Genomic DNA, 15,259 nt, shown 5'->3' with positions numbered 1-15,259 from the left:
CACATATGCATATAACATCATGTACATATCAAGTTCATGTAACTATTTGGAGGGCTATTCATATACTTCACATAACAGCAATTCACATAGAACATGATATTCGAATTAAGTCTAAATCCTTCAATATCCTAAACATGGATATAATCAAATAAATTAATCCTACATCAAATTCCTTCATGTCCATGATCATTGTGCACAAAAATGTACTAGAATGTAAACACCATCATCATAAGTGGACCATACCAATCATCACAATTCAATGTACATTCTAAGCTAATTAGAAGGACTAGGTCAACTTACCGAATCTCCAAGCTAATGATCATCTTTGGTAATTCCTCCATAATTCATATTAAATTGATAGAGATAGTAATAGCCATAAACAATTCAATACAATCTAATCACAATTCTATAAATATGAATTCAAGATCACAAGGCCCACAATATATGCCAATTTGTGAAATTGTGAGGATCATGGTTTCTTCAAGAAATTAAATTGAAATTTTTAATTAAAATCGTAATTAAGTTTAAATACATCATAACAATGACTTAGAAATCAATTTGACAATGGACCCATGGCTAGATTGAATATTTGGAATTTTTATCTTTGAATCACTTTTGAAAATCATTGATTGAACTTCTTAGATGAATGAATAACTAAATATGAAGGATGAACATACCTTATTTATGTATGACCCTTGAATCATTGGAGAAGAAACCCTAGAAATCCAGCCCCTAGCTTGATCTTGAGTTTCGGTCTCCCATGGAGGTTTTGTGAGAATTTGCAAGAGTTGAGAGTTTTGGGGTTTTGATTTTTTTTAGTCAGCGCTGAAGTTTAAAGGGGTTATTTAGGTCTTAAAATCAGCTTATTAACGTCATACAAAGTTACTAAAACACCCCCATAGTTATTTGGACTTTTTTACATGTCAAAGTCAAGTTCAATTTTTTGAATCATTGTTTGGAAACTAGTCTGCGACATGCCGCTTTTCCAGCATTATTTTTTCAAAAATAACTTCCGGGAAAGTTGAGTTTGCATTGTGTCCGTGATGCGTACTAAAATTTTTACCTATGGTTGAAGAATTGCGCAATGCAAACCTATTTCACCAAGGAAGAAAAGCACTTATCTTGGGCAGCTTGTTGGCCCGAGGTTGAGTCCTCCTCAAGGACCCTTTGTGTCCCACCCGATCCTACCCCCCATATGAGACCGGCATCGTTAACCTCTCAGAGGTCGCAGACATACCGCTTCTTACCTTTCATCACAATCATACATTTAAATTTTTGAAAAATTTAAAATCTTTTAATACTTATTGAAGTGTACTTAGACATCATATAATTACTGCATAAGTGTGATATACTAGTAAACTAAAACTAAAAACCATCTCCCACTAGATTAAAATTTTGAAATATAGAATCATAATAGTAATAATAGTTTGTCAAACCGGCCTTAAAACAAACGCTTGAACAAATTATTGAAATGAAAAGCCAGGTACATTATCCACTAGCTATGTCTAATGTACTAAATCTAGAGTAACGAACGTAGGAATCATAAAAATTTAGAGGACCTACCAAAGTCTAGAGATCACTAATCAAAACCGCTTCGATTAATCTTAAATCTTTTCTTGGACCTGTGCCTATAAAAATAGTAATAGTATATGGGTTAGTACACACTTATACCAAGTATCGGTGTATACACATAAACACATAAGGACTATGCATGATAAAGGAAAGCTCTTCCTATAACATGTCGTTTCTGAAAACCAAAGTCACTATACTTTCCTAATTCAATATTTGTGCAACATGCTATGAATATGACATGTTTTCATGCATTTAAGGAAAACAACTCATTTTATATATGAACATAAGACCTTGGAATCATGAACATAATTTTTAACAACTCAAACAAAACTTAATAATTTTTCTCCCTTAGGAAGGCTGCTCACCTTTTCAGTCTCTGTTTATTTTTCACTTTTTTCTTCTTTCTACTGTGTAGTTCAATGATATCCTTTAATCCTATTTTTCACTTACAATTGAAATGATATCCTTTTACTCTTCTTAATCGAGTAAGTAATCCAAGGGAATAAGGAATTGATTCGTCTACCCTGCTCAGAAGTTATAGTTGTCATTCTTGTTAGATTGGGCATGAATGTATTTATAAGTCAATCTTTATTCACTATGCTCATTCTTTTATTATTTGCATATCATATAGATCTTGGAGCATATATTCATACTCGAAGATTGGCATAAGACAATAATTGTTAGAACTTCATTCTTATCAAAAACTGATGATTGATATTCTTATGCTTTTCTTACTTAGTTCACTTTGAACTTACATTTCTTCTTCTTTGATGTATTGTTCACTTTGAAAATGCTACTTTCATTCTTTCTTACTTTCTTACAAAAATCTTTCGCATTAACTGATATAAATGATGTGAGCTAACATAATTAAAAGACTAGGAGACTTCGGCGACCCTGAACCATTTTGGTGGTGATCTCGTCTTATGAGGCTTACATATGCTGGAAAAATCTCATTGCTAGTCTATTTGTGTTTTATTCAGATTTATTTTACTTTACAACTTTTAGAGCTGACTCAAACATTAGTGAACCTCGCTTCTAGTATGAGGTATACTTAGCTCAATGGATGACTAGTCATCCCTTTCTTTACTTGATGAATGTGAATTTAAATGTTACATTATCATAATGGGGTGAGTGAGACTTGTCCTAAGGTTACTAACACCCTATTATATGAGGATCTTTGACGTAATCCTTTAAATTTAAGTGAGACATTCCAGACTTACTTTAACACTCTATATTTGGTCAATAAGCTTTTCATTATTTCATTTATCACATTATCTTGTTCAATTTTATTTGGTAGTCTTGTACCATTCTTTATGAAAGTTATAAGGACATTATTCAATGCTATTATATTCACAATGTTCATTTAGATAGGGTATGGTTGTACTTGTCCCAATAGTTTTCATACCCTATGTTATGAGTTCATATTTTTTGAAATAATATTTTGGACATAGTTTTCCTAGCTAATTTATTGCCATAAATCAAACTTTGATATTATCACTAAACACTTGTCATGATAATATTACTACCTAACTTCTTGTATATACTATAGTAATCTCATCATGTTAAAAAGCCAACTTTGAACATTTTATTATCCTATAAGAACAATTCAATGAACAATTTATAACAATTTCATTTTTTCGAACACACGTAGGCCTTACAACATTTATTATCTCATGTAAATAAAACCCTAATCATACGGATCTATCCATTATGTCTCATACTGCATTATAAATCATATATACCTAAACATAATGATCAGTTAGAACCACATACCAACAACATGCTCGAGATTTGCATGAACATACTACTAGAATCAGAAATAGGGAGAACTAGGGTGATGAACATGCGATTCATTGGGAACAACCCTACTTTCAGATTTCTTGACTTCAAAACATTTGAAATGCCTCTTCGGGAAATGAATCAAAGAGATAAAACACATACCTTACTTTATAATTGAATCTATAAAGATCACCTTGTTCTTTGCACGAAAACCTTGAAGAATTTTCTTTGAAATCCCCTAAGAAGAACAAAGAGTATTTTCCGTTTTTCTTTCGCTTGTTTAGTTTTGTTAGTCGTTAGTTTAAACGTGAGTCCAAGTATTAGGAACTGAATATAAACTAATTCAAATTAGAATAATTAACTAATTAAATAAATTAATTAGCTAACTACACAAAACGCGCCTCCTAAATTGATTAAAAATACGAGAACATTTGAATTAGTCAAAATCTGAATATTTCTAAGGGTCTCGGATTTGAACTTTGATTTAAATTAATTAATTAAATTTCTAATTTATTTAATTAAGTGAAATAAGGTAATTACAAAAGTACCCCTAAGTCACTAGGACCAGAACCAATTCTTTTGGACAATCCTAGGTTAGGTACAAGGATGTGTCTTTAGTTAGATATTTTGCTAGCGTCACCTGGCTAGGTCTTAGGATGTCGGGCACACTAGTTTTTTTTTTTAGTTATTCCTTGGTTTATGAGATAGTTAGTTAACATTGTTATATCCTAGGACTTTTTAAGAAGCTTGGCCCCACATGTATGCACCCGACGCGCGCCTGCCTCCTAACCGCCCTAACCGAATTAGGTTGGGCGTGGTCGCTTGGTCCCTTGTCCGATAATACATGTGCTTGCACATGTGTTGCCGTGCACTTTCCTAACCTTGTATTATGGAAATTTCACTTCTTGTCCAAGGATCCTTACAATGTCCTTGGGCACTACTTAATCTACATGATCCTTTTTAATTATCATGTGCTATGGTACCTATGCTTGACACTTGGATGCCTACTACCTAATGTTTGTATTTGAAGAATATAGTTATTTTAGCTTAGGGTCTTCATTGCAGGTACTATTCCTAAACAAGATCTTATTGCAGTTTGAATTATTGTTAACACATAAAATTTAGCCAACACCCTTAAGCCTATATTCTCTAAAATGCCTAATATTTCTAATACTCAGAATTGGTATGCCTCTGAACCCTAATACATATTCTTTAACTCTATTAGACTCTTCACTAGACAAGTATATTTTGTGGAATATTACACTTTGGTTTGTCATTGAGGAGTTTTTACTGGACGTTTATACCTACAATTCTCTCTTATACATTTTAGGAACCTCTCATATCAGTTTGAAATAAAAAAAACATGCCAAAACACATTAAGATGCACAAGAACGTTTCAATGCCAAACTTTCAATATCTTGGAAATTCGTTGACGTTTGACCTCCAAATTTCTCCATGCTTAACACACTGCCTTTTAGCTCTATAATTAGTCATTTAAGGACCTAATAAACTCATGACTAACATGTTAGTAACTAATCAACGTAGATTATTCTTATAGTGTAACAACAACACTCACAAGCAAATAAGCACTCATACTTTACTGCACATAGACTTGAGAAAATTTAACCAACAAGGATATTTATTTAATTAGACCTAGTGCCATGATTCCATACTCAAACATACCATGCTTCGTCGTGTACATGGAAGAATATCCTTCTCCTTAACACACTTACATATCTCATGAGTACTTTCCCATAAAAGGCACAAAAACTCAACTTTACTATAAAATGAAAATTTCTCAACTTTTAACCGTAGAATGCTCAAACTTTCTTCCTAGCAAAGTCATAATGGTGATTCAGAGCACACACATCACAACAATAGGAAGTCATTTCACAAAGTTTCAATTTCTATCCTAGCACTAGCTTTCATAAACATGCATCTATTTAGGAAAAGTCTCACAATTTATAGGCACACACAATAACAATTGTTAAACATGACTTCATTTTGCAAAAGTGAACCTACAACCATGCTTCCCAAACAATAAAAGTCACATACTTTTCAAGATACTCAACATTTTTCATTTTAAAGAGGATAAATTTCTCTTTATCTAATAAAGTTAAATATACAACTAGCATATCAACATGCACAATCAACATGAAAAAAACAATTTTCAAGTACTTTAGAATCTTCAAAACATGCTGAACATAAGGTAAATGAAAACATACATAACATATGGAGAACATACAATTCATACTTTATATAAAACTCCTATCATAAATAAGCTTATTAAGAATTCATTAGCTTCAAGGTCAAATAAGAATAGAATGATAAGGTTGAAATCTTTACAACCTTAATACTGACATCACCACCCCTCACTTAGGATAACCATATTTAAGGGCAACTTAACCCAAACTCAAGGGGATCTTAACTTATCAACCTCCATTTCCATCACTTAAAATTAATAACAATTTTAGAAGAACTTACGTAACACACATAGGAACATGAAAAGGCATTCAAAACCTCATATTCATGGAAAATTATCTCCAATAATCAGGTTAGGTCATACTACTCAACAACATAAGGTTTTCAAAAATACTATAAACTTAAAGGTGAAATAATATTAGGGAAAACAATAAAGGAGACTTATCCAGAAGGAATTTTTCTTTTCTTTCTATTTTATTGTAACGTAACTTCTACATCAATCAAAACCACTGTAAGACCCCAAAAATAACTTAGGTTATCTAGAGCCTAAAATGTTTTTAATGGTGTTCTAAGATCTTCAAAAATTCTATAATGTTGTTTTGAGACAATAGCTAAAGTATTAGGTGTATTGGAAGTCAAACGTCAAGGGTCTACCTAGACATATGACGACTATGTCACCTAAATTCCTCGTATGTGGTTCTATGTGATTTTTTGTAATGAATGAGTTTTTTTGTTATTAAATGTGTTCATATATTATTTTGTAGTCAGTATATCAAGTTTCGTGAAGTTTGGAGGTCAAACGCTCAAGAAAATCCATGACGTTCAAAGGTCGTGCCTAGAAATGACATTATATGTCTAGGTATGTTTCGTCGAGTTTTACGTGTTATTTTATAGTGAAATTTATGTGAGGTTTCCAAAAAATGTATAAGAACATGTTTGAATTTGAAACGTCTGGGTAAACATCCCCAAGGACTAACCAAGGGTCCTTGAGGAAGGACCTATGTTATATGCCAAGATTGCTCAAGCATCCTCACCTAAGAAAGCCAATCGACAGCCTGTAGGCTGGTCGACGGTCAATGGGTACCTGTCCAAATCCTCTGAACCCATCGTTGGAGGACAGCACACCCCGTAAGTGGACCTACATCTCGTCAATGGGCTATCCGTCGATATAAGACCTTGTCCCAAGACCACGGACCAAAGGACGGTCCATCGGTCAAGGGAAGGTCTGTCGGTGGTTCCGTAAATGTGTACTTAGTCTGGTAAAGTTGATTAACTGCCTCCATCATCTGACTCGATCGACGGACAGAAAGAATTGTCTGTTGGTTGACCTACGGCCCGTTGACTTTCCCATCGAGGGTGCAAAGTTTCACTGCGTGTAGTCAAAGTTAAGTCTAAGGGTGAAACTGTAATTTCACCCCACATCTAAATGGAAGGTTTGGAGGTTACTTTACGGTTATTCGGGTACTTACAGGTGTTTATAACGCTTTAAACATAGAAGATTTTATTCTTCCAAATCAAAACCTCAAAATACCTTAGAAATTCCCCAAGACTCTATTGAAGTCAAAAATCAAGGAAGAGCTTGATGTGATGTTTTGAGAGGGGATTCTTCATCAAAGTTAAGAATTAGCTTCATTAAGGTATAGCTTTTTATCCTTGAAAATCATTTCATCAAGGAGCCCTACGTTCAATGATGTTTTCAAAAGATAAATTGTCCTTTCATTATTCTACCATGGTTCTTGCATCAATGGTTTTCAAACGTCTATTATGGATTTGAATTATGTTGTATTGATTATATTAACCTAAATTACCTACTAACCTATGAAATTGATGTATCTATGATTTTGACTAAATTATGGGTTACTTGATATTGGCTTAATGTTGAAGAATCCATGTGTAGTTTCGTATGGGCTTTCTATTTGATATAAGAATTGTATTCCATTGTTGTAGAGTTGATCTTATATTGTTTAATCTATATTGAATTGGTTTAGATTTCATTGATTTCTATAATTGTGTAATGAATTGGTGTTCATGGCCATGGTTAAGGGCCTTATGATGTTGAATAGGCTGATTTGGTATTGGCTCGAAGTGTTGATGGTGTGTTGATGATTAAGTGATGGTTCACTTCCCTATTTATTCTTATTCAATGTTAATTATACTTCAATTATGTTATGATTGGTTTGTTCCACCTTTGGTGGCGGTGCTATATGAATTGATGCGGCCTTGTCGGCGTTATTTTTAGTACATTGATGATCATGGCCTTGTCAGCACTACTTGAACTTATAAAGATATTTGTGTAGTTGATTTGATGATATATGATCATATCTACCTATATGTGGAAGTATGTGTTAGACTATTGATACTACCTAGGTAATCATGTTATGTTATGGTTATGTATTGAGTGTGTAGTCTTACAGTTGATACATGGTTGTTCCTAAATATTTTAGATCAGTCTAAAATGGTTAAATTTATAATGTTATGGTAATGAATAGGTTGAGTTAATAAGGTTAAAGGTCCATCCTAATTGTCCAAATAAATATACTCTATATGTGCTAAGTAGAAGTATGTTGTGTCTTGATTGGGTAGACTTGTTTCCCTTACTTGATTCTTATGTATATGTGATATCTTGACTTAGGATCCTAAAGGGTATTAGTCATGAATAAATGAATATAGGTGAAACCTTGAATAATAATAAAAGGGTCAGTTATATGGAACCTTGAAAAAAGTGGTAAGGTTATGAATCATGAAGTAGTTAACCGTAATGGTATCATTCATATAATGAGTGATAGACTTAAGGTTGATTTGCTGGAACGACATCATATCATACCTTAATATTGTCGAGATGATCTTTTTTTCTCCATAGTGAGATAGACCGAATTGACCTTGCTTTGGTAGGGTAAATGTAATTGGGTCATGAACATGATGTGGGACCCATTTGTATGAACCTTAATGTAAATTGATCTATGAGTACTAAGGCTAGCACCGAGTGAGTATGCTTAAGGTAAGTAGTTCTAGTTATTTATGAGAGTAGAATACAAAGCACGCCCTTTATATTCCGTAACGGTGTGCCTACATGAGATCTTTATGGATAACCATTGGCAAGTAGAATACCTCATTGAAGTAGGAAAGAATTTTGGATTCTATGCTTTGATAACATCGTCTATGTCGGTTATGGCCAATTAGCATTAGAGAAGTTATATGCAATTTAGGTGATGGTATGGTATGCTACTTAGATATTTCCCAATAGGCTTTAAAGATGTAAATAAGAGTCCCTAGGTCTTGTCAAAGAACATTATTTGAATATCCTTTATGTGATGTATGTAATCTTAATGAGCTAATGAACTAAAGAATTAATGTTAATGAACATGTAAACAAATAAGTACCTAATCTAAACTGACTTATGGATTCCTTAGTTAAAGTGTGAGAGAACATAAAAGATGATTTCTTCATGTCTTATCTTTTGAAGTCTTGAGAATGAGTGTAGTTAAAGTTCCTAAGAAGTCTTGAGGATTATTTAGGTAGCCTTGAAGTAAATGTATGGGGGGGTTCTCTTCTAGGATTACTTGAGTAAGTCTTTTGATAGCATTGGTAGGGGAGAAAGTCATATTTTATATGTTATATATGTTGGCGTATTCTATGTATATGTGTCTCATTATGAGTAATCTTCAGGATCGTTTAGGCACATCAAGAGAGGGTGTATGAGCAGTCTCTCTTTGTTTGACTTAAGTGAATCTTAGGATGACTTTTATAAGAAGACTACATGCTTGAAGGTGTTTAAAAGAGAGGACTTAGACTTCACTGTAACAAAGAAGGGACATCACTGTAACAGTGAAGGGACTTCACTGTATAGTGAAGTGAAATCACTGTACTGTGAGTCTTAAATTGTGATGGTTCTTTTGACGTTTTATTATGTGATGCGAAGTATATAAATGTTATTCTTATGATGAATTTATGATGTTTTCAAGAAAAAGATGCATATTTCCAATAAATTCCATTTTCATGATTTTTATGCATAATGTCATACTTAGTACATGTGGTTGTACTAATTCCATGCTTTATTTTCTATCTATAGTTCTTGGTAGGTTAAGTGCTTTGGGTAGAATACTTGGACAAAGATATCATTCAGGAAGAGTTGAAGTATGTCCTCACTTGACTCGAGGGAATATATGTAATTTTATATTTCCTTAATGATGTTTTGTGATAGACTATATAGTAGTATGTTTTGAATTCATATGGGTCGTATCTCAAGTATTGCCATGTCTTATGATGATTAATAGAGACTTAGTGTTTTCCTACTTCGACATATATGAAAGAGTTTAAGATTTATATATTATTTTTATGAATAGTTTTAGTTATGTACTACTTTTGATTATGTATATTACATGAATGATATGAGAGGATTGTATGAGCCCCCCAAGAGGTCGAATATGTCGGTCTCCTTAAAAAATTTCACCCTTACTTCTACGGTGTCGATTTGGGATTTGAAAATATTGTTATTGTAGAATAGGTTAATGAATGTAGTCATGGGTATTAAGAAGACTCAAAAGGTCACATCTAGTAGATTATTGACTTGCGATATGAGTCCTGACACATCTATGAGGGAGAGGTTATAGGATAATAGTGTTTCCTTTCATTTCTTCTCCTATTTCGTGCGGTAGACTTATGTTATGAGTATACTTCTTAATGTGTTTCCTTGTGCTTCTAGGAGATTAATACTAGAAGTATGGCTGCTAGAAGGATGGAATAGGGAAGGGTTAATGAGGAAGCTCCTCCTCAAGTAAAGCATGTTTTTTAACATGGGCAAGGGGTCCAAGGTGCTCAAGTGTCTCCTAAAGGTTAACATTCCCCTAATGTGGGAGGAGGTGATGAGTTGCCGGAGTTTTCTAATAGGGTGATTGGAGAGGGTTTGCTTGCTTTAGCCAGAGCCATAACGTCTCAAGCTAACTTGAACATGGTGTCTAGGGTTAATGCTATGTAGAGCATTATGTCATATCGGTTGAGAGACTCTCTGAGGTTGAATCCTGCAATCTTTCTTGGATCTAAGGTGAATGAAGATCCCCAAGAATTCATTAATGGAGTGTACAAAGTTTTTAGTGCTATGGGGTTTATATCTAGGGAGAAGGCGGAGGTGGTTATCACAATGGCAAGCGTACATGTGCCACATGTGGTAAGAAGCATTTTGGGGAGTGTCTATTGGGTACCTCAAGTTGCTATGGATGTTGAAAATATAGGCACAAGGTGAGATATTGTTCAAACATTGCTTCTAGGAAGGAGGGTAGAAGGTTGAGCCTAGTGTTCCAAAGGAAGATGCTCCTACTAAGAGGTGTTTCTATGCACTCCGTGCTAGAGGTGAGAAGCCGGATGAGAGTGATAATGATATTTGTAAGTACTTGTTTCTCTTATTATAGTATGATTTCCTTCTATGTAAGGGAGTATGGTTTGAATTTGAGCTAGAATTGTTTCATGTGCATGATGTTTAGGAGTTTGGTTGAAATTGAATTTCATTAACTTCTTTGCATAGTGTTTTTATTGAGTTATGAGAATGTTAAAAAAGGTGTTTATATGATGTTATATTTCATATTAGCATGTCTATATCATGAATTGCCTAGGATTTTATTTTTGATAAATTTGCCAAAAATCATTGTTCACTGATTCACTATTATTTTTCTTAAAAAGTGACTAATTGATTCGTTGTTCTAAAATTATATTTATGTGGTTATAGCTGATGTGTATAAGTTTATTAATGAATATAAAATGCCTTTTTTTTATTTGGAATGAAGCATGTGAGTTTTGTAGCATAATGAGTTATATAATTGTATTCTGGTTATTGTTGTGTTCTGATGTTTTTCTCATTGATTGTGAGTTATATGTTTTGGTTATGTTCTATTAAGTTGGTTCTCTACTCTTGGAAGTGCTCGGAGAGTGGCAAGTGTCATTCGAGGACGAATGTTGTCCAAGTTGGGGAAAATGTAATCCCTCGAAAATAACTTAGGTTATCTAGAGACTATCATGTTTTTAATGGTTTTATAAGGTCCATAAAGTGTATATAATGCTATGTTGAGGCAGTAGCTAAAGTATTAGGTGTATTGGAAGTCAAGGGTCAACAAAGACGTTCGGCGACTAAGTCACCTAAATGCCTTGTATGTGGTTCTATGTAATTTTGGGTAATGCATAGGTTTATGTTGTTATTAAATGTTTTTATATTTTTTTAATAGTCAATTTTTAATGTTTTGTGATGTTGGGAGTTCATACGCTTAAGAACGTCCATGACGTTCAAAGGTTGTGCCTAGAAATGACCTTGTGTGTCTAGCTCTGTTTCATCGAGTTTTAAGTGTTCATTTTAAGTAAAATTCATTTGAGATGTCCTAATCTCTTAAAAGGGCATGTTTGGATTAGAAACGTACGGGCAAACATCCCCAAGGACAAACCAAAGGTCCTTGAGGAAGGACCTATGTTGGAGTCCAAGACTGCCCAATGCAGCCGTACCTATGGAAGCCAATCGACGACCTGTAGGCTGGAAGATGGTCCGTGCGTGAGGGGAATTGGTTATTTACTTAGCCTAGGTGGCTAATTTACCTGTACCAAGCCACTAAACCCATCAATGGAGGAAAGCACCTCCTCTAAGTGGATGTACATTCCATCGATGGATTGTCCATTGATGTGAGACCTATCCCAAGACTACAGACCAAAGGATGGTCCGTAGGTCAAGGGACAGTCCATAGGTGTTTCCGTAGTTTGGTACTTAGTCTAGGAAAGGTTGAGGAACCACCTCCAGCCTTTGAGCCAAACGACAGAGGGACATGATGGTACGTCGGTGGACCTACGGCCCTTCGACTGTCCTGTCGATGGTGCCAATTGTCTCTGCGTGCAGTCACAGTTAATTCACTTCTAAATTGATGGTTTGAAGGTTCCCTAACGGTTATTTGGGTATTTTACAAGTGTTTATAAGGCTTTAACACTTACAAGATTTCATTCTTCAAAATGAAAACTCCAAAATACTTTAGAAATTCCCTAAGACTCCATTGACGTCCAAAATGAAGGAAGAGTTTGGTGTGACGTTTTGAGTGGAGATTATTCATCAAAGATAAGAATTAGCATCATTAAGGTGTGGATTTTTATCCTTGAAAATCGCATCAAGGAGCTCAACTTTCAATGATGTTTTCAAAGTTTTCAAAAGATAAATTGACCTTTCATTATTCTACCATGGTTCTTGCATCAATGGTTTTCATACGAATATTATGGATTAGATTTATGTTGTATTGATTATATTTACCTAAATTACCTACGAACCTATGAAGTTTATATACCTATGTTTTTTACTAAATTATGGGTTACTTGATATTGGCTCAATGTTAAAGAATTCATGTGTAGTTTCTTATGGGCTTTCTATTGATATAAGAATTGTTTCCATTGTTGTAGAATTGATCTTAGATTGTTGAATCTATATTGAATTGGTTAGATTTCATTGATTTCTATAATTGTGTAATGAATTTGTGTTCATGGCCATGGTTAAGGGCCTTATGATGTTTAATAAGCTGATTTGGTATTGGCTTGAAGTATCTAAGATGAAGTGGTGGTACGCTGCCCTATTTTTTCTTATACAACGCTAATTATACTTCAATTATGTTATGATTGGTTTGTTCCACCTTTGGTGGCGGTGCTATGTGAATTAATGTAGCCTTGTCGGCGTTATTTTTAGTACATTGATGATCATGGCCTTGTCAGCACTACATGAACTCATATGACTATTTTTGTAGTTTATTTGATGATATATGATAATATCTACCTATATGTGGAAGTATGTGTTAGACTATTGATACTACCTAGGTAATCATGTTATGTTATGGCTATGTATTGAGTGTGTACTCTTAGAGTTGATACATGGTTGTTCCTAAATTTGTTAGATAAGTCTAAAATGGATAAATTTATAATTTTTACGTAATGAATAGGTTGACTTAATATGGTTAAAGGTCCATCCTAATTGTACAAAGAAAGATACTCTATATGAGCTAAATGGAAGTATGTTGTGTCTTGTTTAGGTAGACTTGTTTCCTTTACTTGATGCTTATGTATATGTGATTTATTGACTAAGGATCCTAAAGGGTATTAATCATGAATAAATGAATATAGGTGAGACCTTGAATAATGATAAAATTTTCAATTATATGGAACCTTGAACAAAGTGGTAAGGTCATGAATCATGAAGTAGTTAACTGTAATGGTATCATTCATATAATGAGTGATGGACTTAAGGTTGATTTGCTGGAACGACATCATATCATACCTTAGGATTATCGCGGTGAGCTTCTTGTCACCATAGTGAGATAGCCATAATGGACCTTGATTTGGTAGGTTAAATTTAATTGGGTCATGAACTTGATATAGGACCCATTTGTATGAACCTTAATGTAAATTGATCTATGAGAACTAAGCCTAGCATCGAGTGAGTATTGTTAAGGTAAGTAATTCTATTTAAGTATGAGACTAGAATACAAAAAAAGCCCTTCATATTCCTTAACCATGTGCCTATATGGGATCTTTATGTTCTACCATTGGCAAGAAGAACACCTCATTAAGGTAAGATAGAACTTCGGATTCCATGCTTTCCTACAATGGTCTATGTCGGTTATCTCCTATTCTCATCATATGAGATACCTATTAGCATTAGAGAAGTTATATGAAGTTTAGGTTGTGGTATGGGATGCAACTTATACATTGCACAATAGGCTTTGTACATGTTAATTAAAGTCCCTAGGTCTTGTCGAAGACCATTATTTTAATGTCCTTCATGTGATATATGTATTCTAAATAAACTAATTAACTAATGAATTAATGATAATTATCATGTAAATGAATAAGTACCTATTCTAAAGTGACTTAAGGATCGCTTAGTTAAAGTGTGAGAGGGCATAAAGAATGATCTCTTCATGTCTTATCATTGGAAGTCTTGAGAATGACTCTAGTTAGGTATGTTGCTTGAGATATTTCATATAATCTAAACCTAGGAAGTCTTAGGTATTATTTAGATAGCCTTGAAGTGAATGTATGGGGGTTCTCTTCTAGGAGTACTTGAGTATGTCTTTTGATAGCCTTGGTAGGGGAGATAGTCATATTTTATATGTCATATATGTTTGCATATTTTGTGTGTATGTGTCTCATTATGAGAAATCTTGAGGATCGTTTAGGCACATCAAGAGAGGGTGTATGAGCAGTCTCTCTTTGTTTGAGTTATGTGAATGTTAGGATGCCATTTGTATTAAGACTACATGGTAGATGGTGTTCAAAAGAGAGGACTTACACTTCATTGTATAGTGAAGTGAAGTCACTATAATGCGAGTCTTAAATTGTGATAATTTGTTTAATGGTTTCTTATGAGATTCTAATTTTCTAAATGTTATTATTATAATGGATTTATGATGTTTTAAATAAAAAGATTCATATTTCTAATAATGTCTGTTTTCACGATTTTTATGCATAATGTTATACTTAGTAAATCTGGTTGTATTAATTCCATGCTTTATTTTGTATCTATAGTTATAGGTAGGTGAAGAGCTTTTGGAAGAAGACTTGGACAATGAGATCATTCAATAAGAGTTGAAGTATGTCTTCACTTGACTCGAGGACATATAAATCATTTTATGTTTCCTTAATGAAGTTTTGTAATAGACTGTATGTTAGTATATTTTTTTATCTAGATGGGTCGTGTCCC

This window comes from Solanum lycopersicum, chromosome 9 (assembly GCF_036512215.1).
Source record: "Solanum lycopersicum chromosome 9, SLM_r2.1".
In the NCBI taxonomy this organism is placed as follows: domain Eukaryota; kingdom Viridiplantae; phylum Streptophyta; class Magnoliopsida; order Solanales; family Solanaceae; genus Solanum; species Solanum lycopersicum.
This window is presented reverse-complemented; position numbering follows the sequence as displayed.